This window comes from Thermobia domestica, chromosome 14, assembly GCF_964235325.1.
Source record: "Thermobia domestica chromosome 14, izTheDome1.hap1.1, whole genome shotgun sequence".
Taxonomy (NCBI): Eukaryota; Metazoa; Arthropoda; class Insecta; order Zygentoma; family Lepismatidae; genus Thermobia; species Thermobia domestica.
Window position 1 is genome coordinate 16,526,210 of NC_137467.1, and position 27,442 is coordinate 16,553,651.

The following is a 27,442-nucleotide window of genomic DNA, read 5'->3' on the forward strand; positions in this document are numbered from 1 at the left end:
ATTCCACGTTAATCAGTAAATTCACGTCTCATATAGCCTCGCTACTGAAAGGGACGTTAACCTCAAACTCAGACCGGAAGTGCTAGAAATCAGCCATTTCCTATTTTTACGTTGATGATTATAGAGCAGTGATCGCCAAACAACCGATTGCGAGCTACTAAAACCTGTGACAAACATCTTGACATTTCATCTAAACAAATAAAACGCAAACTCTGATGTGACGTTGCCGAGTGGTAAGGGGTGTGGCTATGGCTAAGCAGACGAACTATAGCGCCATCAGGTGGCAGAGGATAGACGTGGATGTGTACAAAATAAACATGGCAAATACCGCTGGCCTCTCATTTGCTAGCAGCATTTAAAGGAAACTTGGAGCGCCGCCTTTAAATGCCAAGATGTGTGTCACGCCGTTTAGTAACTCGCGGAAACATTTTCGGTACACCGCATTAAGAGTCTTCATCCCCGCGAAATTAAAATACCGTTAATTTTACAGTAATTATGTGTGGCGGGCCGGCGGTATGCGTTTGCGTAGACCGGCACCCACACAAGAGAGTTTTGTAATTTTTTAAAATATTTTTATTTAGTTAATTAAAGTTTTTGTAAAACATTAACTATAATTTGAGTGGTAAAGTTATATTGGAAATAGGAATTTAGTTAATAAAATAGTTTGAAGAATTTTAGTATTACATGGTAGCGTTGGCCGTGGCCAAGATTTATTTTTTAATGGAAACAATGGAATTGTTATCTTGATTAAGGTTTTATAACCAAACAATTTTTTGGGATATTTTTTGAAATAAAACTTGATAAATATGTTTTTTGCAGTAAGTCTGCAGTTTATTGGCTTTAAGCAAATTACAAGAATTAGAGCCGGGGCGATAGTGTAAGTACTGTGTTTATATATAAGAGAGTTTAACTTACGTGGCGATGTTTTAATAGGTAGTAAAAATAACTCACTGAATGTTATTGAATAAAACAAACTAACTGTAGCACTTTTTATAAATAAAATAAAACTGCACTAGACTGGGAGGGCACGAATCAGTCCTAGTGGGTAGGTAGGTAAGAGGTATACTATTTGATCTACCGGTTTGCGAACAGACATCAAATAGGGTAGGCTACCAGAGGTTAGGAACAGGTTACCGTTTGATTTACCGGTCTGCGAACAGACATCAAACAGGGTAAGTGTAAAGGTTACCGTTTGATTTACCGGTCTGCTAGGCAGACATTAAACAAAGTTGGTTACCAGAAGGAATTAAGGTTACCGTTTGATCTACCGGTCTGCGAACAGACATCAAACAAGGAAGGTGTAAGGGTTTACCGTTTGATCTACCGGTCTGCGAACAGACATCAAACAGGGAGTCACTATTTGATTACCGGTGCGTTTTAGGCCAGCTAAGCAATAAACTTAGAGTTTGTTAAAATACACATTAAATAGGGGTGTGACAGAACTTTAGCCGTCAACTTCCTAAGCTTGCCAGCAGTTTCTGGAGCGAGTCCGGGCTGAAGCGAAACTTGCGGAAGTAGATTGCCAAGTTTGGAAGGAGGTAACTTTAGCCGTCAGTTTCCTAAGCAGACTAGCAATTATGGGAGAACCCTGGCTGAACCGTCTTGCTTTTAGAAACAGATTGCCAAGTTACTGTGAGGATTAGGTAGGGTAGTACTTTGACTGTTAGTTTCCTAAGCCGACCAGCAATTATGGGAGAACCCTGGCTGAGCCATTGAGCTTTTAGAAACAGATTGCTAAGTATTGGGTAAACTAAGGTAGTGAGGTAGGTAACCAAGAGATTGAGTAGGCAGGCCTCCGTAGAGGCAGAGAGGTTTGAAGGCAGAGGGATGGACAACTAGAGACTTTTTTGTGATAAGTTTCTGAACTGAGACGTACCTAACGAATTGTGTACTCCTTGTAGTTTGCACGTTTCTGAGGGGTTTAGGAGGGGGACGTTGTCCGACGAGAGAGGCCAAAACATGCGTTTTTAAGGGCCTCGGTCGGAGGTGCAAGCGGCACCAATTTACGGTTTGTGTGCAAAATAGTAACGTGAGCAAACGTTGCACGAGGACCGTAAGGTCAGAGGTTGAGCATGCGTGGAGATTTAAAAAGTACCTAGGGCGGAGCCCGAGGGGGACCAGTATTCTGAAAAGAAAGATTATTGGCTTTGCACACGATTTCGGGTGCAGATGACCTCGGAAGAGTTCCACTCTGAGGGGTGGAGCGACTAACTATTGGAACGAGCCATGCTATTAACATTTAGATTGGCTAGTACAAGGTGCCTTGGGCGGAGCCAGGCAAAAGATAAGATTTTGTGTGTGCGCATGCGTGTGCGTGTGATGTGTAGTCCTTGAGTTTAGGTGTGTGAGCCCCTTTCTCTGGAAGAATGAGATTACATCGAGATATTACAGAGAATGGTACAAATAGTATTTTAAACTATAAACATATACTAAACATAAAAGATTTCAAGTAATAAACTTGAAAGGTTTTATACATAATGAACTCAAGACCCTTTAACAGTTTATTTTACTTGTTTTTTGACCAAAGACACACATATATATTTAATGTTTTGAAGAACGAAAAAGAATCTTCTTTTAGAAGCAAAAATGACATTTTAAAGATACACAAACTATATGGGTTTTCTTAACAGTATTTTACCACTAATAATAATAATCTAACTTGTTAAAAGACTACATTAATATAGAAAAAAAACTAAGCTTCTGTATCGAACCAGAAGGGGAGAATGTTTATCTTAACTGCGGTTGACCTACAGGTCAGAAAGGGGGAACTCGGTGAAGGCAGACAGGATGTCTGGTTTCCAGCTAGGAAAAAAAAGAACACTCAACACGAATTTGTATTTTAAAAGAAGTAAATGAAATACGAATTCTGTTGCAGTTTTAAAAAAAAATAAAAAGAAAAGAAATAATTATTCGCAAAAAATAGTTTGCGAATTTGCGGCACTACAGTCCTTCCTTCTAGGGAAAGAAAAATTTTAACTGTAAGGCAAAAATTTTTCGTATTAACTACAATTAAAGTAAAAAAAAATTCCAAAATTAAATTTTAACGATAGTTTCTAGACCTAGTAACTTCTTTGATTGAGATGAGGTGAATCATCTTGTGATTCCTTGTTAAAAGTTATTTTACCAGAAGCAGCTCGATAAGTGGCATTAAGAGCTGGACTATTTGATTGTACACCTGCAATGATTGTTGGCTTAAAACATATGGTTTTGATACAGTTTGAATTACACCATTTATTTTTATGTTTACAACAATTAAGCTTAAAACTACAATATACACAAAGAAATATTAGAATAGTAAACATGATTATATAAGTCAAAATAGAATAAGAAAATACATGATTACTTTGTTTTATTTGCCATTTTTGTTTATTAATTAATTTTTTAACATCCTCAACACGATGGCTGGCATATTGTAAATTTGTAACTTTGTGTATGATATGATTTAACGGCAAAGTAAATTTTATATTTTTAATATTGATCTTTGAGTTTGAGAATATACAACAATCAATGCTATTATTTAGTAGTGGAAGTAAATCTTTACTTGTATTGTTACTTACATATATTTCCTGAGAACTGATTAAGGAATTTGGACTATAAGCTTTACAGTTTTTATCTAAAGTTAATTTTCCAGTTTTATGAATTAAAACAGTTTTCGACATATCATTTCCACAAACTATTGTTAATTTTTTTGGGAATGGCGAAGCAAATAGCCATTCATTATTATCTAATGAAATCCATAAAATATTTTTTAATTCTACTATACGTTTGTTACAATCTGCTGGAATTGATTTAACAAAATCAATAAGTTTTACTTTACAGTCTTTATTACTATGTGTAGGTTTTAACGGAAATGTTTGTTTGCAAACCCTTGAAAATGAAGTTAATTCCTTACAAGTATTAAACATATGTTTATCAATTTTTACTATAATATTGTTTTGATACTTTAATAATCAAATACGGATTTTGAGGCTGTATAAAGAAATACTTATTGTCTTTAAGCTCAGTTGGAAATGGAATTAATTTATACATATTAAATTTTAAACCATTAGTCAAAGGTAAACTAATAACATAACCAAGAATTTTTTGATTGATAAAAACATTTGATCTCGATGTTTTTATTAATGTATGACATGCAAATTCATATATATTTGACTACGAGTATTGACTATGTTTAATAGACAACACAGTGTTATGAATAGTTTTTAAAAGACTATTTGATAATAATTAACATATGAAATGACATCTGATTTAATTATCGTAAATAATTAAATAAGAGTCATTGATAATTAACATCGGAAATACCAAAAATGAGAATTTTTTTAGATTTCAAACACCCAAATTAAATTTATGAAGTTAATTAAATATTCCTCTTTGGTTTTTTACCATGTATATATTTTTTTAGTTTTTTAATTAGCTCAACCTTGTGGAGTTTTCGGGTGATTACACTTAATTAAAGTTTTCGATGAGAATACCCAGAACATATGACCAAAAGTTTTTTTTTTATATATATATATAATTAAGCAAGCAGACAAGGAGAGAGGATGTCTCATGATGGCTGCGAACAAAAATGGAAACTACATTACCTACTAATAGTATTTACTAATAATATAACTTTAACCTATTAGCATGAACTACAAATGTTTTTTTTTGATTAGCAATAGTACAATTAACACCTTTAATTTTAACTACTTTGTATGGACCGATCCACTGTGAACCCAATTTCTTGGATCGTCCTCTTTTAACAGATTTATCTTTAAGTAACACTTGATTGCCTACTTTAAACAATTGTTTTTTATGAGAGGCGGTTTTATCATATTGTTCTTTGTTTTTAACCTTAGCTTGTTTTAGTTTTGTTTTAGCTAACTCGTAACTGTTCTGAAGCTTCTGCTTTAGGGTTTTGATGTAATTATCATACGCGTAATTAATGTCGGTAGTTTGTTTTTGTAATATACCAGGGATGTTAGCCATCCGGCCAAACATCAACTCGTGTGGAGTATAGTTAGTTACTGAATGTGGAGTTGTATTGTAAGCAAAAGCAGCGTATGGCAACCAGACGTCCCAGTTCAGTTGGTTTTTAGACACATAATGCCTCAGATACTTAGCAAGAGATTTATGAACTTTTTCAACGAAGTTAGCTTGAGGGTGGAATGCACTAGTATGTAGTTTCCTAATCTGGAACATGCGACACATTTTTTTAAAGGTATCGCTCATAAAATTAGTACCTTGATTGGTTAAAATGGTTTGAGGTATACCGAAAACACAAACAATTTTTGTTACAAAGGCTTTAGCTACGGTTTTTGCATCTTGTTGCTGTAGGGGAATGGTTACTAAATATTTTGATAATTCATTTTGGCATGTTAAAATGTATTTGTTTCCGAGAGAACTCTCAGGAAACGGCCCTACAAGATTTAAAGCACATTTTTTAAATACTACTTCGGGAGTGGTGGTCAAAACCATTGGAAGTTTGACATTAGGTTGGGTGAGTTTGTTCTTTTGACACGATTTACATTTCTTTATGTATTTTTTGACATCGGTGTTTAGTTTTTTTCAAGATTTTGGATTGATATTGTTTAATTTTAAGTACGATTTGATTTTAGCTATAGTTTGATGAATACCTTGGTGTCCACCGGTAGGAAGGTTGTGAAACTTTTTTAAAATTCTACTTTTTGTTTTTTCGTCAAGGGTAGAAGGTTGACCTTCTGGATTGGGGTTTAAATATGCAATACGACTCAATGCATCAGCATTGGTATTACGGACACCTGCTTTATAAACAATCTTATAATTATATTTTTTTAACTTAATTCTTCATCTTAAAAGTTTACTACTAGGATCTTTTACACTAAACACCCAAAGCAAAGGTTTATGATCAGTTACAAAGGTTGTTTTCTTTTTAAAGATGTATGGGCGGAATAGTTTGGCAGTCCAAACTATTGCAAGTAATTTACGTTTGGTTGTGGAGTAATTTTTTTTAGCATTATTTAGTGTACGACTAGCGTAAGCGATTGGTTTGTCTTGACCAATTTGGCCTTGAGACAAGATAGCTCCAATTGCGACTTTTGAGGCGTCACAGGTAATAATAAAGGGACGGCTCATGTCAGGATATTGAAGGAGAGGTGGTGATGTCAATTTTTTTTTTAAAGTTTGGAACGCTAGTTCTTGTTTGGTTTCCCACTTGAATGGAACATTTTTCTTTAACAAAAGAGTGAGAGGTTTGGCTATATTGTTATAGCCTTCAATAAATTTATGGTAATAAGAACTTAATTTTAAAAATTCACGCAATTGCTTGACATTTTTCGGATGCGGAAAATGTAACACTTTTTCAATTAAGCGAGGGTCTGGCTTCAGACCTTGATCTGTTATTTGATGTTCTAAATATGTTACTTCTTTTTTAAGAAATTTGCACTTATTAGGCTGAAGTTTGAGGTTGTAGGTTCGAAACCTATCAAATACAAGTTTTAATCTTGACATATGGTCCTTTAAGTTTTTACTATAGATACAACAATTGTTTAAATACGAAAAACACTTTAATTCTTGTAATCCGGATAGAACAATATTTATTATTCTCTGAAATGTTGCGGGGGCACCGCATAATCCAAAGCTCATGCGATTATACTTGTAATGACCATATGGTGTACTGAAGGCGGTCTTACTACGGTCTTCAGGTTTAATTCTAATCTGCTGGTACGAACTGGCTAAATCCAAGGTCGTAAAGTATTTCGATTGCCCTAACTGATCTAGTATTTCTGTAATATTCGGTAAAGGAAAGCTATTTCCAATAGTAATTTGATTAAGCCTACGAAAATTTAAACATATACGAATCTTAGGTTTGCCTGATGCGTCTATCTTTTTTGGCACTATTAATATTGGAAAATTCCAAGGACTCTTGCTTGGGGAAATTATACCTTTATCTAACATTTTGTCGATTTGATTTTGTACTTTTGCCTTATGTACCTCGGGAATACGGTACGGTTTCTGAGTCACGACTGTACTTCGTTTGTCGGGATGAATGGGGATGCTATGTTCAATTACATCAGTATAGGAGAGTTTGTCTCCCTCTAAATAAAATAAATTATGATATTCTTTACAATGCGACAGTATTAACGCTTTCTTTTCTGGATTCAAATGGTTTAATCGCAAGTTCTGCCTAAGTACTTCTAAACGCGATTTTAATCCTTTAGTTTGACTTGCATTGTTAGATTTGCTCAATGCATAAACACTATGAGATTTTGTCATATCAAGAAGTGGTTCAAAATCTAAAGAGATTGGAGGAATTTGTACGTTTACCTCATTTTCAGTCAAATTTAAAATGCTAGTTATACATTTGTTATCGGATGCTTTAACTATAGCGTCTGGCAGGAATACACCGTTTGCCAAAGTACGTTTGGACAAAAATCCTATCCCATTATTTTTAGTCTTAACTTTAATTAGCTTTTCAGTACGTGCTGGGATTTTTACTTTAGTTCCTATATCAATTTTTAATTTAGCTTGTTCGTCATACGAAATTACACAATGATGTTCAAGAAGAAAATCTTTGCCTATTATACCGGCTACATTAGGAGGTAATAAATCACTACGCATTACATGAAAAGTATGAGTCACTCTGTTCTTGCTTATTTTTAATCTAAGATCTAATGTACCTAAAGTATGGGCATGAAAATTATTGAATCCATGCACTGGAGTGGAGTCACATTTATGTATCTTTCTCAACATTGACTTACGTAAATGGTTATACTTAATAAGCGATAGATTTGAGCCTGAATCTAATAATATGTTGTAATTTTTATTTAAATCCATCATTTGTACTTTAATTTTACCCTTTTTATCGATTATACTTTTAGTGGAACATTCGCATAATTGGGCGTAACGTCCAATTGTATCAGACTTAACAGAATTTCGATCAGGTTTCTGAGGTGGGGACACCTTTGTACAATTATTACTCGTTTGTTCAGTGGAACAAAGGAAAATCTTTTTAACATTATCATTCTGATTTTTATTATTATCAAAACGTTTTTCTAATTTAACTCTGGAGGAGTTGTGTTTCGATAAACAACATAAAGACTTATTCTTGCTACAAGATTTTGGCTTGGTGCTGTGGTCAGCACGGCATTTTTCTTTCAATTCACAATTATGCGTGTCAAAGGCGGGATGACGACGCGGTGAGACATTATTCGGGTTTGGTCGCGGAGAAGGTTTGCGCGGTGTACGGCGCTGAGGACACACATACACTGGGCGACGCGGCGAAGGACTACGCGCTGGACGTTGCTGAGTGCGATGCGGAGAATGACTATGCGATCGGCGACGCTGAGTGCGACGCGGAGAATGAGTACACGCTGGGCGATGACATTGAGGACGGCGCGGAGAAGGATCTCGCGCTGGGTGACACTGAATGCGACGCGGGGAACGGCTTCGCGTTTTGCGGCAACGAGAACTACGCGGAGAAGGACTGCGCGTTTGCCGGTGATGAGAACAACGCGGAGAACTTGTGTTTTTTCGGGTACAAACATGGATACGTTTTTTAGCACAAGTATGGGTACGCTTTTCACGACAATGATATGAGTGTGTACAACGTAAAGCACAACAAGAATTGGAATCCTCTAATTTGTCACTATTTTTACTACAATGTTTATTATGCGGTTCTTTATGCGAGTCTACTGAATGATCACAATCTTTTAAACAATGAACCTTTTTCTTAAAATTTCTACTATCCTTACGGGAATGAGAAGAGTTATGAGAATTTTTAGATTTACTTTCAGAATGCTTTTTCTCGGAAAATTTCCTATTTCCTTTCTTTTCTGACTTATGGTTATGATTTGAAGAATTTGCCCTATCTTCATTCTTAGAATTTAATGGCTTTCGTCTCTGAGACAATATGTGCGATTCTTCAACTAGAGCGAAATCTACTAATTGAGCGAAACTATCATCTTTTGTACTTTTACCACGAATTACTGTTTGAATGCGGGGATCGCTAATTCCCTGGACAAAAGATGCTTTTGTCAAATGATCAATAAGTGAATGAGCACCAGCTCTTTCAGTTTCACGACATATTTTCGAAGCAGCAGCTTTCAGATTAGCTCGAATTGTATTTAACTTGCTAGCCCATGAGCTAATACCCTCATTTTTGCCTTGCCTGGCAGAAAACAATAAACAAGCATAATAATCAATAGATCTATGTGTAGCATAATTCTCTTCTAAAATTGTCTTAACTGCTTCCCAAGTATTTACGTTCAATCTAACTAAAATACGATTTCTAGGTTTTCCTAAAATTTTCGACTTAATAAACTTTAATAATACAGGCTTATCACGGGGCTTAACTAACCCTTGAGCAATTTCACAACTATCAATAAATTGCCTCAACTTAGAACGATCTTCTGTAAATGGTTCTGCAATAACCTGAATTGCCTGAGAAACTTTAACATATTCTGGCTGTACGTTACTTCCGTCAGCTTCTGCCATGATTAAAAATTTAAATTACGTTTCAACGTACAAACAACAAATGAAATAAATGAATGGACCTCTTAGATTTGCGAAAACTCGAAGGTTTGAGCAATAATGGTTTTTGAGAGGAATTTCTCACTTAACCTAACTAAATCTAAATTTACGATGGGTTTATCACCTGTATGGGACTTTAAATGCCTAATTTTAACACTAAAATGCACTGCACTTATTTAAACACTAATGAACTGAAATCACTAATGTGCGTTTGGCGTCACGATACAGTGAGCAGGATGTTTTGCTGATTGATGGCCAGTCAAACAACAAAAGCGTCCTTTTCCCTTTTTCGCTTCCGCCAAGGAGGATGGAATGAAAGTTAAACAGATGGAAAAAACTTTCAGCACACAATAAATACCACACATGCAAAATGCACATGCACAAAACACAGTTCACTTAAATAACTTAAACTGGTATCAAAGTTTACGATGTCACGATTATTCCTGATATCCTAAGGCTGTGCAAAAAGTTCACGATATCCTAGGTTGTTCAAAATATCCTAAGTTGTTCAAGATATCCTAGGGTTGTTCAAGATATCCCACCGCTGCCACCAAATTATGTGGCGGGCCGGCGGTATGCGTTTGCGTAGACCGGCACCCACACAAGAGAGTTTTGTAATTTTTTAAAATACTTTTATTTAGTTAACCAAAGTTTTTGCAAAACATCAACTATAACTCGAGCGGTAAAGTTATACTGGAAACAGGAACTTAGCTAACAAAACAGTTTGAAGAATCTTAGTATTACACGGTAGCGTTGGCCGTGGCCAAGACTTATTTTTTAATGGAAACAATGGAATTGTTATCCTGATTAAGGTTTTATAACCAAACAATTTTTTGGGATATTTTTTGAAACAAAACTTGATAAATATGTTTCTTGCAGTAAGTCTGCAGTTTATTGGCTTTAAGCAAATTACAAGAACCAGAGCCGGGGCGATAGTGTAAGTACTGTGTTTATATATAAGAGAGTTTAACTTACGTGGCGACGTTCCAATAGGTAGTAAAAATAACTCACTGAATGTTATTGAATAAAACAAACTAACTGTAGCACTTTTTATAAATAAAATAAAACTGCACTAGACTGGGAGGGCACGAATCAGTCCTAGTGGGTAGGTAGGTAAGAGGTATACTATTTGATCTACCGGTTTGCGAACAGACATCAAATAGGGTAGGCTACCAGAGGTTAGGAACAGGTTACCGTTTGATTTACCGGTCTGCGAACAGACATCAAACAGGGTAAGTGTAAAGGTTACCGTTTGATCTACCGGTCTGCTAGGCAGACATTAAACAAAGTTGGTTACCAGAAGGAATTAAGGTTACCGTTTGATCTACCGGTCTGCGAACAGACATCAAACAAGGAAGGTGTAAGGGTTTACCGTTTGATCTACCGGTCTGCGAACAGACATCAAACAGGGAGTCACTATTTGATTACCGGTGCGTTTTAGGCCAGCTAAGCAATAAACTTAGAGTTTGTTAAAATACACATTAAATAGGGGTGCGACAGAACTTTAGCCGTCAACTTCCTAAGCTTGCCAGCAGTTTCTGGAGCGAGTCCGGGCTGAAGCGAAACTTGCGGAAGTAGATTGCCAAGTTTGGAAGGAGGTAACTTTAGCCGTCAGTTTCCTAAGCAGACCAGCAATTATGGGAGAACCCTGGCTGAACCGTCTTGCTTTTAGAAACAGATTGCCAAGTTACTGTGAGGATTAGGTAGGGTAGTACTTTGACTGTTAGTTTCCTAAGCCGACCAGCAATTATGGGAGAACCCTGGCTGAGCCATCGAGCTTTTAGAAACAGATTGCCAAGTATTGGGTAAACTAAGGTAGTGAGGTAGGTAACCAAGAGATTGAGTAGGCAGGCCTCCGTAGAGGCAGAGAGGTTTGAAGGCAGAGGGATGGACAACTAGAGACTTTTTTGTGATAAGTTCCTGAACTGAGACGTACCTAACGAATTGTGTACTCCTTGTAGTTTGCACGTCTCTGAGGGGTTTAGGAGGGGGACGTTGTCCGACGAGAGAGGCCAAAACATGCGTTTTTAAGGGCCTCGGTCGGAGGTGCAAGCGGCACCAATTTACGGTTTGTGTGCAAAATAGTAACGTGAGCAAACGTTGCACGAGGACCGTAAGGTCAGAGGTTGAGCATGCGTGGAGATCTAAAAAGTACCTAGGGCGGAGCCCGAGGGGGACCAGTATTCTGAAAAGAAAGATTATTGGCTTTGCACACGATTTCGGGTGCAGATGACCTCGGAAGAGTTCCACTCTGAGGGGTGGAGCGACTAACTATTGGAACGAGCCATGCTATTAACATTTAGATTGGCTAGTACAAGGTGCCTTGGGCGGAGCCAGGCAAAAGATAAGATTTTGTGTGTGCGCATGCGTGTGCGTGTGATGTGTAGTCCTTGAGTTTAGGTGTGTGAGCCCCTTTCTCTGGAAGAATGAGATTACATCGAGATATTACAGAGAATGGTACAAATAGTATTTTAAACTATAAACATATACTAAACATAAAAGATTTCAAGTAATAAACTTGAAAGGTTTTATACATAATGAACTCAAGACCCTTTAACAGTTTATTTTACTTGTTTTTTGACCAAAGACACACATATATATTTAATGTTTTGAAGAACGAAAAAGAATCTTCTTTTAGAAGCAAAAATGACATTTTAAAGATACACAAACTATATGGGTTTTCTTAACAGTATTTTACCACTAATAATAATAATCTAACTTGTTAAAAGACTACATTAATATAGAAAAAAAACTAAGCTTCTGTATCGAACCAGAAGGGGAGAATGTTTATCTTAACTGCGGTTGACCTACAGGTCAGAAAGGGGGAACTCGGTGAAGGCAGACAGGATGTCTGGTTTCCAGCTAGGAAAAAAAAGAACACTCAACACGAATTTGTATTTTAAAAGAAGTAAATGAAATACGAATTCTGTTGCAGTTTTAAAAAAAAATAAAAAGAAAAGAAATAATTATTCGCAAAAAATAGTTTGCGAATTTGCGGCACTACATATGTGATATCTTCAAATAGATAAAAGATAATTGAAATATGGAACAAGAGCGCCCTAGACAATATTATTTTGCGTGAGGTACCGTTATCACAACTCACCTAGTGGCTTTCAGTTTTCAGCTGTTTAGAAACGCGAAAATAAATGCCAATTTTCAAACTGGCTCGAAATCGAAAGGAGATAAGTGAGTCGTGATAACGGTTTCTCATGTAAAATAATATTGTTTAGGGCGCTCTTGTTCCACATTTCGATTATCTTTTATCTGTTTGAAGATATCACATGATTACTGTAAAATTAGCGGTATTTTAATTTCGCCGGGATGAAGATTCTTAACGTTCTTGGCTAACTTTGATTCTTCCACTAAACTGACTCTTAACGACAGAGGGCGCTGACAACAAGAACTCTGCTTGTTTCTCCTGTGCAACTGCCATTGTGAGCCTCATGTCACAGTTGATTATATATACTGTATATATGGGGTTGTGCACATTGTTTTTCGTGTGTATATTAGACGTTTGCTAACTTGGAAAGTTTGATTTCATATTAACTAGAAATGTAAGTTGATAGGCAATAAACAAATGTAAGATTTTTTAAAGTTGAAAGTTCTTTTGGTTGGTAGCTCAGTAGAATTTAAAAACTGTACGATAGCGTAGAAGCTTCGTGAGTTTTGCGACCATTGCTATAGGGCAAGAACGGTAATAGTGAGAAGTGGTTAAGTGTCCTAAGAATACATTTCATATCCATTCTTAAATTTCTACTAAAATCGAAAGGAATAGAAATCCAGTACAACTTCTATAATTCAGTTGATACAACTTGTCCCTTGTAACAGTTGCTTTCCTATGTTTCTTTCCTTCCTGCACGTGGTCATAACAATCAGCAAAGAAGGACTGTTTCTACGGCAACAGCACGTTCAGCCAATTATAGTGGCTCATTTCTGTCGCTCTGCAGCTCTCCGCACGTTGCCAGTTTGAATATAAACAAATGCACATCGTTTTAGTCGAATGTCAACTTGAGTACTGGATCTGGTGGTTATTGAAAGCATTCCTTTTAGTTCATTTTTGTGTCATGTAGCATTCTATATTTAGTAAAGGTTAATATGGAACAAGAAACAATTTACTTGTTCTACTCGTGTAGTTTCAATATTCGACGCAAAAGCTGGCAACGCAGCATTGAGCACCACGTGCGCGCAGCGAGCTGTCACAAGGGACAAGTAGTATCAGTTGCAGTGTAGTTTCAATATTGTTCAACATGACAAAAACGATGAGTTTTTTTTTTAATTGATTAATGTAAAAGAATATGTACACTCATGTCCAAAATGATTGTCGCATATCTATAACTGTCTTCTTGTAAGAATATAATTTGATAATGATTTTGCAGGGTACTTTTAATACTGATATTACTGTATAATCGGGAAATGTATGTTTGTGGTAAATTTCATAGGAAAAGATTATAAATACGAAAATTAAAATGAGTAAAACAAAATGTTGCTAAGTAGACAAGAGTTTTATTTTCGTTTTATTGTTCTTATTTACTCAACGGGCGAATTCGTTATCAAATTATATTCCTACAACAACATATTTATAGATATGCGATAATAATTTTTGGACATGAGTCTACATCCTTTTCTTAATCCCTTATTCAAACAGGATGTAGCAAAAATCAATCATTTACAGTTTAACGTTTGATCGCTGTAAGGTAAAAACGGTTAGTAGCAAGAAATCCTTTTCTGTAACGAGTTACACGTCCCAAGAGAATATTTCATATCCCTTCTAAAATCTCAAATCCGGATGGATCAGTATAGGGTTCCTACTGGTTATGGAAGTCAGGGAAAACTCAAAGAAAATCATCGCGGAGGGGAAAATACTGGAAATCAGGGGAACGTCAAGGAAATTTTATAAAATATATTTTTCCTACCATTAATTATACACCAATTTCAGCTTAGTCAGTCATTATAATAGTTTTTATTGCTTTTTTTTCCTACAGCAATTTTGTTTTAATTTCTATTCATCTATATGTTAGAATTAGTGTTCTAATGTATAAATGTTAAGTTATTTTTTCCTTATTTTATGTCAACGTTCGACACTTATAATGAAAGTCAGGAAATTTCATGCTAAATGTCAGGGAAAATCAGGGAAATAGATTTGTCAAAATCAGTAGGAACCGTAGAGTATAAAGTAATAAGAACAGATGGCAAGAAGAGTTTCCAAGTATGTATGCGATCTCCACTCTTAATATAATATAGCCACTAAAATCGGAAGTGTTATCGGAAATTGTAGTGTATATCATTATTGATAAAATATATAAACCAAATTCTTATACGTGGTGTACACATGACTTTTTTTTCTCGTTTCCACGTTGTATAGTTAATTCCTCATTTGACAGCTATACTAGTTCAAAATGAAGGGGACCTACTTCAAGAAGGGATTCATTAAGCAAAACAAAAAGTGAGTTCAGTTCTATATAGTGGAACTACATCATATTTCCAAACTATGATGTAAATAAATACTGCAGATGGAAGTACTAAATCTAAAACTTTCGGTTACAAAGGAGGGATAAGATTGAAATGGAACATGTTCTTCAGACACTTACTTCACGTCAAAAAGTTCCTCGCTATCTGTCACAATTATTATGTAGGAATCAATACTAAAACTCGGGGGAAAAAGTTGTACTGGGTTTTACTACATCCGTTTTCAACAGGACAGATTAAATCTCTTCGTGGGTGTTTCTTACCGGTAGGATAAAACAAAATGCAAAAAATCTGTTGATAATTGGATTATCAACTGCACATTCTTCTCCATATAAAAAAACCGCGCGAGAATCTCTTTGACCCGCAGTTAGATTTGTATCAGACTTGGCAATGAATTGACCGTGATCTAGGAAGCATGATAGCTCAGTGGTAGAGCGCTTAGCTCTGGTGAATAAGGTCCGTGGTTTCGATTTTCGGCCAAGTAAGTTTGACTAGCTGTGGTATAGTTTCAGAATTATCTTGGTTAATAACGTAGAATTTCTATATATGGACTGAATAAACATGTGGAGAGCGGGGGAGGGTCAGAGGTCGAGCGCTCACCTGTTGAAAGGTATTCCTGGCCCGATCCCAAGCCGTGTGTTTGTGTGTGTGTGGGGGGGGGGGGGGGGGACAGCATCGTGTCTGTGAGGTTTGTCAAGATTTTAAAGTTTCCTCCGAATTCTCATGCCACCAATTCTTTTATACTCATTCATTTCCATTAATCATCAGTCTCCCTTAGTCAAAAGAGCATTAACGTGGGGCATTAAGGTAGAAATTACAACAAAAATGTAACCCAGATTGTATATGATTTTGTATTGACCTAGAATCGTGAGTAAGATTGTGAAGTTACGTGAATTAAGGGAGTAAATACAAAGCTAGAAATAACGATGTGCTAACCACATATAAGTGTAATTGAAGAGTACTATCTAACTCGTAGTTAATATTTGTTTTAGTGTATGTTGCAGGAACACATGCTATAATTATTTTTCTCTCTTTTTCAGTTTGGTGTATACGGATTATGAAAATATAAAGAAGTGCTGAAGAGTGCCTGATACTTTTTTTTCTTCCTTCAAATATTCGATTGTAAGTACTTTTTTTTTTTTTTTTGCCATAAATTAGAAATTCGAATTATTTAGGTTAAAAATTCTTCACTCGGAGAATAAATGAATTCAAAGGATGTTTTAGTATTCAGTTTTGAAGTTTTGTTTCTTAGTTTCGTTTTGTCTTAAAGAAATGTGCTTTACATAAACTTCACGTGACATTTAGTATTAAGCAGTTCGTTAGCTTTTCCTATATTTGATATATGTAGAATATTTTTAATGGACACTTTATTCTAATCGTTGCGGAGAACTGCTGTCCCGCGCATAACTGTTTTAAATGATTATTTGTCTGACATTTTTTCCCCTTAGTTTTAACTTTTAAGTAAAGGTAGGAGTGAAGAAAATATGGTAATGTATTTTTAAACCGAAATTTTGGGATTTCAACGGGATTACACGTTTCGTAGCGTTTACGTGGCAAATAGGTTTTATTTTGGAGGTGACGACATATGTGCAGTCGCCTAGAAGCCATGCAGTATAGCGTACCGGAATTAAATTTTATACTCACGTGTTGTACGAGATACTCAGTTTTTTTTCTTCTTACCCGAGAAATAAGGTAGTTTACTGGAAAATTATAGAATGCAAATTTCTCAGACTATACCAGCAATTTGGTGTACATTCCATAAATCAAAGATTTCATTAACAATTCTACTAGGTCACCGCAAAAGTAATATATAATTTATGAAATTGGAAATTAGGCAAAACATTCTGAAACATCCAAATAAAGGGTTACATATGTAAAGGTTACATGTAGGGAGTGGGGATGAGCATACATATCCTTGTCAGATATAGCACGAAAGAAACGGGTGAATTGAATAGTTTGGCTGGTTCATTCGTGTTTTACTTTGAATTACATTACAAACCATTAAAAGTAATTACAATTATGCGTAAAGATACACACACATCAGTAACACCTTCGAAGTAGGATTCAAAAGGATCAAACGTAATCTACATTATTATTATTAAAGATAGTAGTTTGGGCTCCTGAAATTTTATTTTCGGGATAAATTTTGACCCCTTCGAGGATACGCATTCTACTTCATTTCAAACGGTTTAACAGTGTATATTTGTGTATCTGCACATTCAAGTTTCGATGTAAGATCACGCAGAGAAGTTTTACGCTTTTTTCTTGAATATTTTGGAATTGGTATGAGACTGATAAGCACATGCATACAAGGGTAAACAATTCCTTTGTGTTGCCCTACCCCTTTCCATGTTTGGAGTTTTCCGGTACATGAGAAAGGGCTGGTTCATGGCCGTCTATGGAATGAAGATTCATAGCTCCTCTGTTGATGTGTCCCCCCCCCCTTTTTTTTATAATCCGGAACACTGGGAGATAGGTAGGTAGGTGACCTTGAGACAAAACAGTGTTGCCAGAGTGCCCCGCCTTGGGATTCGGCGAGGTGAAGTTCACTGCCCACACAACACGTGAGAAAGCGACCTTGTAATGTTTGGCGATTATGATCTGTCGGTGACGTGCTTGGTGCTAACGTTCCGACTCGGAGCAAACAAGTTGGAACACGAACACAAAGCAAATTTTTTATTTTAATTTTCAACGGAGGTGGGAGTGAAAATGCATTACGGATGGCATGACAGAACGTTACATTAAAAATAGTTTATTAGTCAAAGAAATCTAAAGTATTTGTATAGGGTGTTCGAAAAAAAAGCGCAATTTATACAGTGGAACTCCAGTTATCCAGCTTGATTAGTTCTGGACTCAATCCGGATAATTTGGGAAATTATGAAAGAACGGTTATGCTGTATGATAAAATATAAAGGTAGATCAAAGACGTATATACAAGATCATTTACTTAAGCTGTGTTGTCACTTTACAAGAATCTTGTAACTTTCATTAAAAATCTTGCAACCCGATCTTTCCATTTACTGTTTACACATTACAACTTTCTGAAAGCAAGAGAGAGATTTCCACCCATGCAGCACTGCATTCTAGTGAACAAATAGTAAACCTCCTCATTAAAAACTTGTATTTTGGCGCGCTTTTCCTCCCCGACCAAAAGAATTTGTTTCGGAAGCGGCGAAACTGTTTTTCTTTTAGCGTGAGGACGATAGCAGATAGCAAGCAAGACGACCCAGAAAGTTGCACATGGTTTGACCCCTTGCAAGATGAAAAAAAAAAAAAAAAAAAAGTCCCTTTCAAGACTGTTTACATGGATAAATATTATAGGGTTGCAAGTTTTATATATATATATATATATATATATATATATATGACAGCTACAAGATTGTTCTAAAGTGACAATTCAGCTTTACGGTGACAATTTGAAAACGTGCAAGTGGGACACACGAAGGAAAACTTTTGTAAGATGTATATATTAAAAATTTACCGGTGAAACAATACTACAAAATGAACATGTGAATCAAAACTTTGTTGATTGTGTAGTAAGAAACACAAGAAAACAGTTTGCATAATGACTTTCTAATAAGAATACAATAAAACTTAATGATTATGTTTTGTAATAAAAAATAGTATCCAAAATAGTATCATTACCTCATTAACTACGCATGTTAATTACTCCAATAATATTTGCTTGAAGTCTCCATTGCATTTAGTAAGTGAGGTTTTTAGTGTCGTACAACCAGTATCCGAATTGATGAGGGATGCCAGGGATTTCCCTTTGACAAAAAATTCCTTTAGAGAAGAAAATTTTATCCCAGACAGGGACAATACTTTCCCCTCTAGATCTTTTTCTAATGATGAAGAAGATAGAAACAGGGGACAGTATTTTTGTTTTGTGTAGTTAGAAATAATTATTTTGAGTTAAAACAGATCATGAACCTATCGGTTCTCAACTCTTTTTGTTGTAGTAGTTTAGAATCATACACTTTAGTTTTTTAAAATATTCACTTAATCGTGAGGAAAATAGGTACATCGTTTTTTGGAAGGAGCAAAGCGAAAGCGGCTCGAAAAAGGGATGGGGTGAAAAGATTAAATCTTTAGGTCTGCATCTCCTGAAAAAGCAGCCTTGCACGATTTGTCAGTCGTCTCCTTTAGCCTAGAAACATCAACACGGCCCAATTTGTAATACGAAGAGAATAATAATAATTCGTGTTATTATTGTCGCTAGTTAATGGCGATATTTAATTATGTATAGCCTACTGTAAAACCCTGTGCGAAACTTAACCATTGTATGCTCCATGGGCACACTTGTTTTTAATCCAGCGGGAAAAAAATAATGCTCAAAGCATTTACGGAAATATGTTATACGTGACACATTCATTTATGTATATAAATAAAAATGAGTGACTGTTTGTGACTCAATAATGTTAATTGTACACCAATTTCAGCTTAGCTAACCATTTAATGGTCAGTGTGGGACGTTGCTTAGATATTTTGGGTGGTAAGTGGAATGTACGTATGAGCAATTATTATTTGTCACTGTAGAATAAATGTTCTCGTATATAAATATTCACCGTTATTTATTTCTTATTTATATGTCAACATCATTCGACACCTGTCATTGAAAGTCAGGGAATTTCCTGCCAAAGGTTAGGGTAGGTCAGGGAAATAAGATTTCTCCAATCAATAAGAACCCTGTAATAACTCATGAACAAGGTGACCGATCTCGATCAAATTTGCTACATAGATAAGGTTCGGGTCTGGGATCCTTTTTATTGTTTTCACTTTGAGGTGCAACTTAGGGGAGGGTGAGATTTAAAAATGATCGAAAATGACAGATATTAGTGTTCAATCTGTAGTTTGCTGGATAGCTGAGACGAACAGTGACACTTCTGATGTCGTGTAAGTCTAAATTCACCTCTTTATGTCCAAAATGAAACGTATTGTCCTCGACGAGGGCAAGTATTCTGCTAGTTCTTCATATGCATTTAAATGCATTTTTAATTAATTCATGGTTGAAGGTGCTAAGCGGAATGGGAGTATTTAAATTTGGCGGACTCTAAATAGTGTGTGGTGGGGAGAGTTTTTGATTTTAAAGTCCGGTGGAAGAAATAGTAGATTGTAAAAGATGCAGTTACCTATTTTTTGAATGTAAGCTTTCCTCTAACCATAATTATATACAGCGGCATATGTTGTAACACTCTGGTTTGTGAGCGCTTGAGTCGAGTCTTAATTTGTAGTGAAAGTGGCAGTTGTGTGTTGATTTTCCTTTCCCCATACAGGCATGCACTATGTAAACAATTTTTTCTTAGGAGACTGAGTGAGCTGTAGGAGGCGCGGAGATAAAGAGCGTCTCAACCGGAATGTTTGGATCTAGATTTATATATCCACACACGAGAGATGAAAATAGACATTCCTGCTGCGAAGTGAGAGCACGGGAACGCAACTTGCATTTGGTTCGTTCAATGACTATAATGTCCCACTTAATTTATAGTTGATTACAACACCGATATTTTGGGAAGGAAACATTGAAGCGTATCTCCATTTTTATGTATTTTAGTAAATAACGTAGACAGTGAAGATGATCAAAAATGTAGAAAGTCAGCTATATAATATCTACAACAGTGCTATTAACCCTTATAAGATTCTTGCTTTTGAGGTAAATTTTCGGCTGCCAAGTAGGTACTGCTTCATTGGTATTTATCGTAGGATCACGGTTCATAGCTCATTCTCTTCAGAATAAAGACACTTTTCAAAGGGTATCACTTGCATGCCCATATCATACACCAGAAAGGGGAAATTAGGTAAATTTTTCGGAAAAAAATCCCCTTTTAGAAAATCTTGAACCCCTCGGGTCCGAGTTGACGTAATCAAAAAAAAAAAAAAAAAAAAAAAAAAAAAAAAATAGAGCTGTACACAATGCGTATGCAAAATTTCGATATTTTGGAAAGTAAGGGCGGGAAATTTTTTTGAAAATTGCCTAAAAAAAGTGTGATGACATGCCCCTGAATCCCCATTTGGCGCCACCTAGTTGACCATTTGGTTCCAAAACGCATCTGATGTGTTCTTTGTTCCATGTGTGACTTGACCAAAAAATAAATAAATAAAAACCCTGCTTAAACGAATTACAGGACCTAAATAAGCGGTTAAGACAACACTGGATTTTGGTACGAAAACGTACCATGGATCTTAAAAAGGTTAAATAGCTGTTTCCAAAACTTATCTAAGCTATAGATCACGCTTCATATAGATGGCAACATGTTTACTCTATCTTTCCAATTCATTTTGTAAGGAGCTGCAACATAGTGATAATTACCAAGGAATTAACTCGGAAAGTTAGTCCGCCTCATCCTCTAGTAGAAATTCTCTGCATGTAAAATTGCTCTCTTAACACACCAATTTTGAACAGAAAGGCGTTTCGGTTTTAATGAATTCTTTGTTACTCAAGTGAAGTAATTAGTTGAAAGAACATACATAGTGATGATTGTTGTTAAGATGTGGTCATCGGAAAAGCCCTTAAAATCTCAAGTATACTCATGTCCGTAAAGGGATCAATAATATTACCCAGGAACCTGTGAAAATAAGGAGAAACTACATTTGAGTAATCAAAATAAACACAAGACAAGAGAAATAGCGTAAGGAAACATGGAAGAAAAGTAAGGCGCCATAATTTGCTTTATCACAACCGCAGACGAAAACAATCGGAATACTGAACGGAGGAGAGTACAATGACATCTGCCGGAAAAATACTTAAACAATAACTGCAGCAGCACTATCTGGCGGAAATACACAGAAGCATAGGAAAACGAGTATATTCGTAGTTTTAAGACATGTTCGGGTAAACAATAGTTAATACGAATAGACTCGGAATTTTATATTTTCAATAAAATTAACACCGAAATGCTCTCGAGCTTTTATGTTAAGAGGTTCAAGGAGCGTACTCCGGCTGTAGTTGCAAGCTGATTCAACCTTTTCATCAGAATTGCATGACGTAACTTGACGTCGTGAGAGGGGTCACCCTAGATTCGGTATTTGCCTCGATTTTTTTGTGAATAGTATATATATTACAGAGAGTCGATATTTAGATCAATTCAAATACAACAGATAAACATAGTTTTTGTCGCGAAACTCGAATCAATACCACAGACACACAAAATAGAAGTTCTGTGTACCGAACAGACCGTGTCAGTTCCTTTTTATGGGTGACAAACTTGAGTGATTTTGAATAGGGAGGATGTGTGTAACACAGCTACACAAGAAAGAAAAGAAAAAGTTGTGTGCAGCGAACCCCATGGTATGGATGATTCGATGTATGTAGTTACCCAGAATTCAAATTTCGAAATCCTAGGACGATTGACCGTGTCAATTTTGTTCCTATGGGCGGAAAACTTGTCCTACCTATCCAAAATAGCCCAAATTTTTCGCCCATAAAACAAAATCGACACGGTCAATCGTTTTGGTGTTCCGAAATTTGTATTCTGTGTACAGGGCTCATAGCGAGTCACTTTTTTTTTTTCAAGTTGGTCACTAAAAGTTACTTTTTTGGGAGGTAAAGTGACTTTTTCGTGTGATTTATGTTTTGCATTGGCAGTTTTTAAAGAAAAATATAAAAAGAAATGGAAAAAGGCAGAAACTTGTTACTCATTACTCTTTTGAAAGCTTCAGTACTTGCTGCCATATGTGAAACAGTCAGCTTTTTTCTCACTTCAGCTTTTATTCTTTCTAAAGCACAGTGAATGGTTGGTGGATGCTTAACCTCTCAAGGTGGGGTTGAGAACCCTTCTGTGTCTATTTTTTTCTTCTATCATAATAGTCTATTTTTTCTCGTAATCGTAACGCTCCGCTCAACATTGTGTGTGTTTGTGTGGTTCATCATGTTCGTCTTGTATTATGCTTCTTGTATGTTCTTCTTAAGAGTAGGTGGCGAATTTGAATATTTCATGGCTTTGAGAACTCTCAATGCTAAGTTAAATATGTCTGGGAGAAGAAATTCGGAAATAGGCCAGAACTGGTTCCACTTACTCAGAAGCTTCTTAAATCTGCTAAGTCTGCTTAACGTAACGACAAAGCATACTTAGAAAACCTAACAAAAGGAGGAAGCTCAAAAAGAAGCAAAGAAGAAAAGATGAAAGAAAACAACAAAGGTGATGGAGAAATTGACAAAGGAAAAAAGGGACATGATGAGATTTTTGTCACTTTTTGGTCTTTTTCGTGTGCTTTTGTCACTTTTTGGTCACTTTTCAACTATTTACAAGAGACCAGACTACTATGAACCCTGTGTGTAACAAAATAACATCGAATCCATCCATTCCCTGAGGCCTCGCTGCATACATTTTTTTTTTTTTTTTTTGTATGACTTTGTTACACGTATCCTCCGTATCCAAAATCGCTCAAGTTTTTTCGCCCATAATAAGTAACTGACACGGTCAATCGTCTTGGTTTCGAAAGTGTATGTGTGATTTTTCGACATTGTAATTAGGTCCTCATTGGCCCCCTTTGTAATTAATTTCCGCCACTTCCCTTGATTTCTGGTGGAGAAACATTAACTATACTTCAAGTTACACTGATTCTTTGCAGACCGAAATACTCATAAACAGAAGTATAACTACTCAAATAGTGGCAGGGAAATCCTAGGGTAGTCGTGCAACTTAATCCTGGTTGTAAGTCTGTTAGTAGGTAGACATAGAGAGCGTGTCTTACATTGCGAAAAGCATGCATCTGGACGAGGATTTAATATGTTGACATATTGGCGTGACTTCAGCTCTTGTTTTCTATTCACGCGAAGATCTGGCGGCGTTGTTATTCTCCAGTGTTTGTTACGGAAAGTTTTCCTTGTTGTTTGGTTTTTGCATGCTTAATAAGAGAATTTTCCCGTCCTTTTTGTTACTGGTCAATACCAGAATGCAAGGTTTTTAAATTCCAGATGTTCGTAATATCAACACGGATGGAAAGTGTTCCTAAGAAGACTGTTTCGCTGTTCAAATAAAACCTTAAAATTGCATTTGTTCATTGATCTGTTTTTAATTAAAGTTTGTAAGATTCCAGACCCGTATCCCACTTATTTATTTCTTAAGACTACAAATTATGCTATGCGTAATTGAAAGGTTTTACAGAACTGTTATGTTGTTCGTCTGCCACTTCACAGGTATCAGAGCAAAAACGACAAAGGGTATAGATTCAGCGTTTCAAGAATAGACCCCATGTGCGGTCTTAATTTCTCCAGTGAAACCGGAAGTAAGAAAATCTACCAATATTGATTTTCACAGAGCAATGACTATAAAAGATAATGAAGTTTTTTCATGAACTCTACATCCCAAGAAAACATAGCATCTCCACGATAACCCCATCTATTCAAACCGGAAGTGGTAAAAATAAACAATTTCCGGTTTGTTCAACAGCAAACTAGTAGCAGTGTTATGAAATGAAATCTCTAAATTTTACATCCCACTGTTATGCCGGCTAGGCTAAATGAGACTATAATGATGAGAACGCATGTGAAATAGAGGAATTAAAGTGGGAAGAAACAGGAGAACCCCGAGAAAGCACACGCACACGATGTTTCTCCATCACAAAGCTCACTTCGCGCGAGCTGGGATCGAACCAAGAACCTCATACACCAGAGGTCTCTGAGCCACCGCGGCCCCGAGAGCAAGGGCTATGTATAAATCATGTGAAGCAGTTTCATTTGTATGGCGTGGTATTTTTTCTATTGAAATCGGAAGTGATATTTCTACCACTTCAGTAGAGGTTAGTGTGCCGGTTTTAGTAGAGAGATTACAGTGGGGATGGAATATATTCGTTAAACCCTTAATTGATTGCAGAAAACAGCACTAAAACCGGAAGTGGTTGATCTGCCACTTCCGGTTTGAATAGAGGACTAAGATAAGATAGTTCCTAATTTTAGAATGCTAAATCGATTCCAGAAACCGCGTCTCGTTATGTTACCATTTTTACTTTTATAGTAGTCTACATATAAACCAGTTCTCATTTCCACTTTGAATAGAGGGTTAATTCGGTTAATAGACCCCGAAAAACTGCTTTTTTGTGAGCTCTTATTCCTTTTGCTCCATGTAGATCAATAATGAAATTAGAAATTGTACTGGATTTCTACTACTTCCGGTTTTAGTGTTTAAGAATGGAGATGAAATGTATTCCTGATGTTTGACAGCGTCTTTCTGTCCGTTTTTGCTCTGTAATGATCAGCGTTAAAACCGAAAATTGTAGATTCCTACCGGTTCTGGTTTGAAGATATCTCCAGCAAGGAATTTTGATTCCTAGCTTTTGACCCGTCTACATCCTGGCGAAAATTCATTCTTATCCAGCAAGTAATCTAATCGGACATATGAACAGAGTACGGATATATATATACACACAAATGTTCTCATTCCACCGGTTTTTCCATTATTCACTTGCTTTAATGAAAATCTCCCTTAGCCTAAAGGACATTAATGTGGGACGTTAAACTTAGATATCATTTCAAGACATACCCCAACAAATTTAGCTAGCCGTTAACGAAAACATACTTATTACGTACCATGATAACAAATTTAGCTAGCCGTTAAGGAAAACATACTTATTACGTACCATGATAAATTGAGCTAGCCGTTAACGAAAACATACTTATTACGTACCGTGATAACAAATTTAGCTAGCCGTTAAGGAAAACATACTTATTACGTACCATGATAAATTGAGCTAGCCGTTAACGAAAACATACTTATTACGTACCGTGATAACAAATTTAGCTAGCCGTTAAGGAAAACATACTTATTACGTACCATGATAAATTGAGCTAGCCGTTAACGAAAACATACTTATTACGTAAGCAGTTTCAATTTTCTTTCGTTCTTGAGTATACTGGTATTCTTAAGTATACGCTTAAACACTAACATTACATTGTTGAGAGGAAGGGATATGTGAAGTAAAAAAAAAAAAAAGTGTTGCTTGTTCTTCCTGGATAAGTTTTTCTCCTGGATGTACCTGAGTAGTCACGTGATGTAGACATACCTTCCGACTGTGCCCACCTGCTGCCACGCCTGTCCTCCGTGACCTTGGTGAGGGGCGAAGTGGAAAGCTGTTGTCTGAGGGTAGGTAACCATAGCAACCCTTGTTAGAAACCAGGCAGGATTGTTTCTTGAGCATGCGGACGTGTGGCTTACGATGGTTCACAGGGGGACTTCGTGATCGGTGTGTCTGATGCCAGTTCATTTCGCCCGGGTGGGAAGAAATATGGACAGCTTCTTTCAGAATGTGGTGTCTATATAGTCGTATTTGTGGAAAGGAATTTTTCTCCTAAAATTGATAGCTCATATAAAATAATAGGACGTATCGATATCCGTAATTAAATTGGAAAACCACTTGTAATTTTGTTTCGTTTTCTTGATACGAGTTACAATTAGTGTAGACGTATAAATCGTGTTTCATTGCAATAGTTTTGTGAAGTTACTTTTCTGATTGTTAGAATCAAATCTTGCAACTAATATTCGACGAACTTCCTGTACTAATTAGAACGGATAATTTTTCAGTTTCAGTGTATTAAGTCTGAGTTAAGACTTCTGGCTTACCTTTTACTCGGTCTAATACATACAAACATTGTCCAACAATAACAATAAAAATTGAAAATAGAAAAGTAGCAAGCATGGCAAGAACATGAAAAAAACACATTTAAAATTAAAAAAAATACGACGAGGAATGACCATGTGTTACGTAGAATACATTACCAAAATAACTATTGCTCTAGTTAGTTGTGGTGGTAATCTGAAACAAAAAGTAATTTTTGAGTTGATTTTTAAACATAGCTATCAAGAATGACTTTCGAATATCGCCCGGAAGGTCTTTCCACAATTTCACGGCTGTGATTGAATAAATTTGACACAGTACTAGTTTTAAGCTTCGGCAGAGAAAATAGTTTATTTACTCTTGGTGTTTCGTTGATAAGATTCGCGCTGATATTGAAAATGTGACATTAGATGCACTCTTAATATCTTAAGTTATAAGTATGTAATATCTAGACTCATGTCCAAAATTATTGTCTGTAAATATGTTGTTGTAGGAATATAATTTGATAACGAGTTCGCCCGGTATTTCTTACAATGTTAGTATTGTTTAATCGGCAGAGACATGTATGTGACGAATTTCATGTCAAAAGAGCAGTAAATAAGAACAATAAAACGAAAATAAAATTTCCTTGTCCATTTAGGAACATTTTCTTTTACTCTTTCTCATTTTCGTATTTATAATTCTTTTCCTATGAAATTACCACAAATATAAATTTTCCGATCACACAGTCAGTATTAAAAGTACCCTGCAAAATAATTATCAAATTATATTCTTACAAGAAGACAGTTATAGATATGCGACAGTCATTTTGGACATGAGTGTACATCGTACCTTCAATGTCATCCACTTCAGCTTTTAAAAATAGCTGGTTAAATAATCTCAATATTTGAAGTTAAATAGGTATATAACGGACGCAACCATTTTGAATTCTGTG

At 36.0% G+C, this 27,442-nt stretch overlaps 1 protein-coding gene across 5 annotated transcripts in view; it reads left to right on the forward strand.

Moving 5' to 3' along the window:
* LOC145669547 (protein brain tumor-like) overlaps positions 1–27,442 on the forward strand; it is a 229,349-nt gene that overhangs the window by 68,870 nt on the left and 133,037 nt on the right. For all 5 annotated transcript variants that reach the window (XM_081737735.1, XM_081737736.1, XM_081737739.1 and 2 more), the window contains exon 2: positions 15,996–16,077. The gene's annotated coding sequence lies outside the window, so the exon portion shown is untranslated. The remainder of the gene's footprint in view (positions 1–15,995; positions 16,078–27,442) is intronic.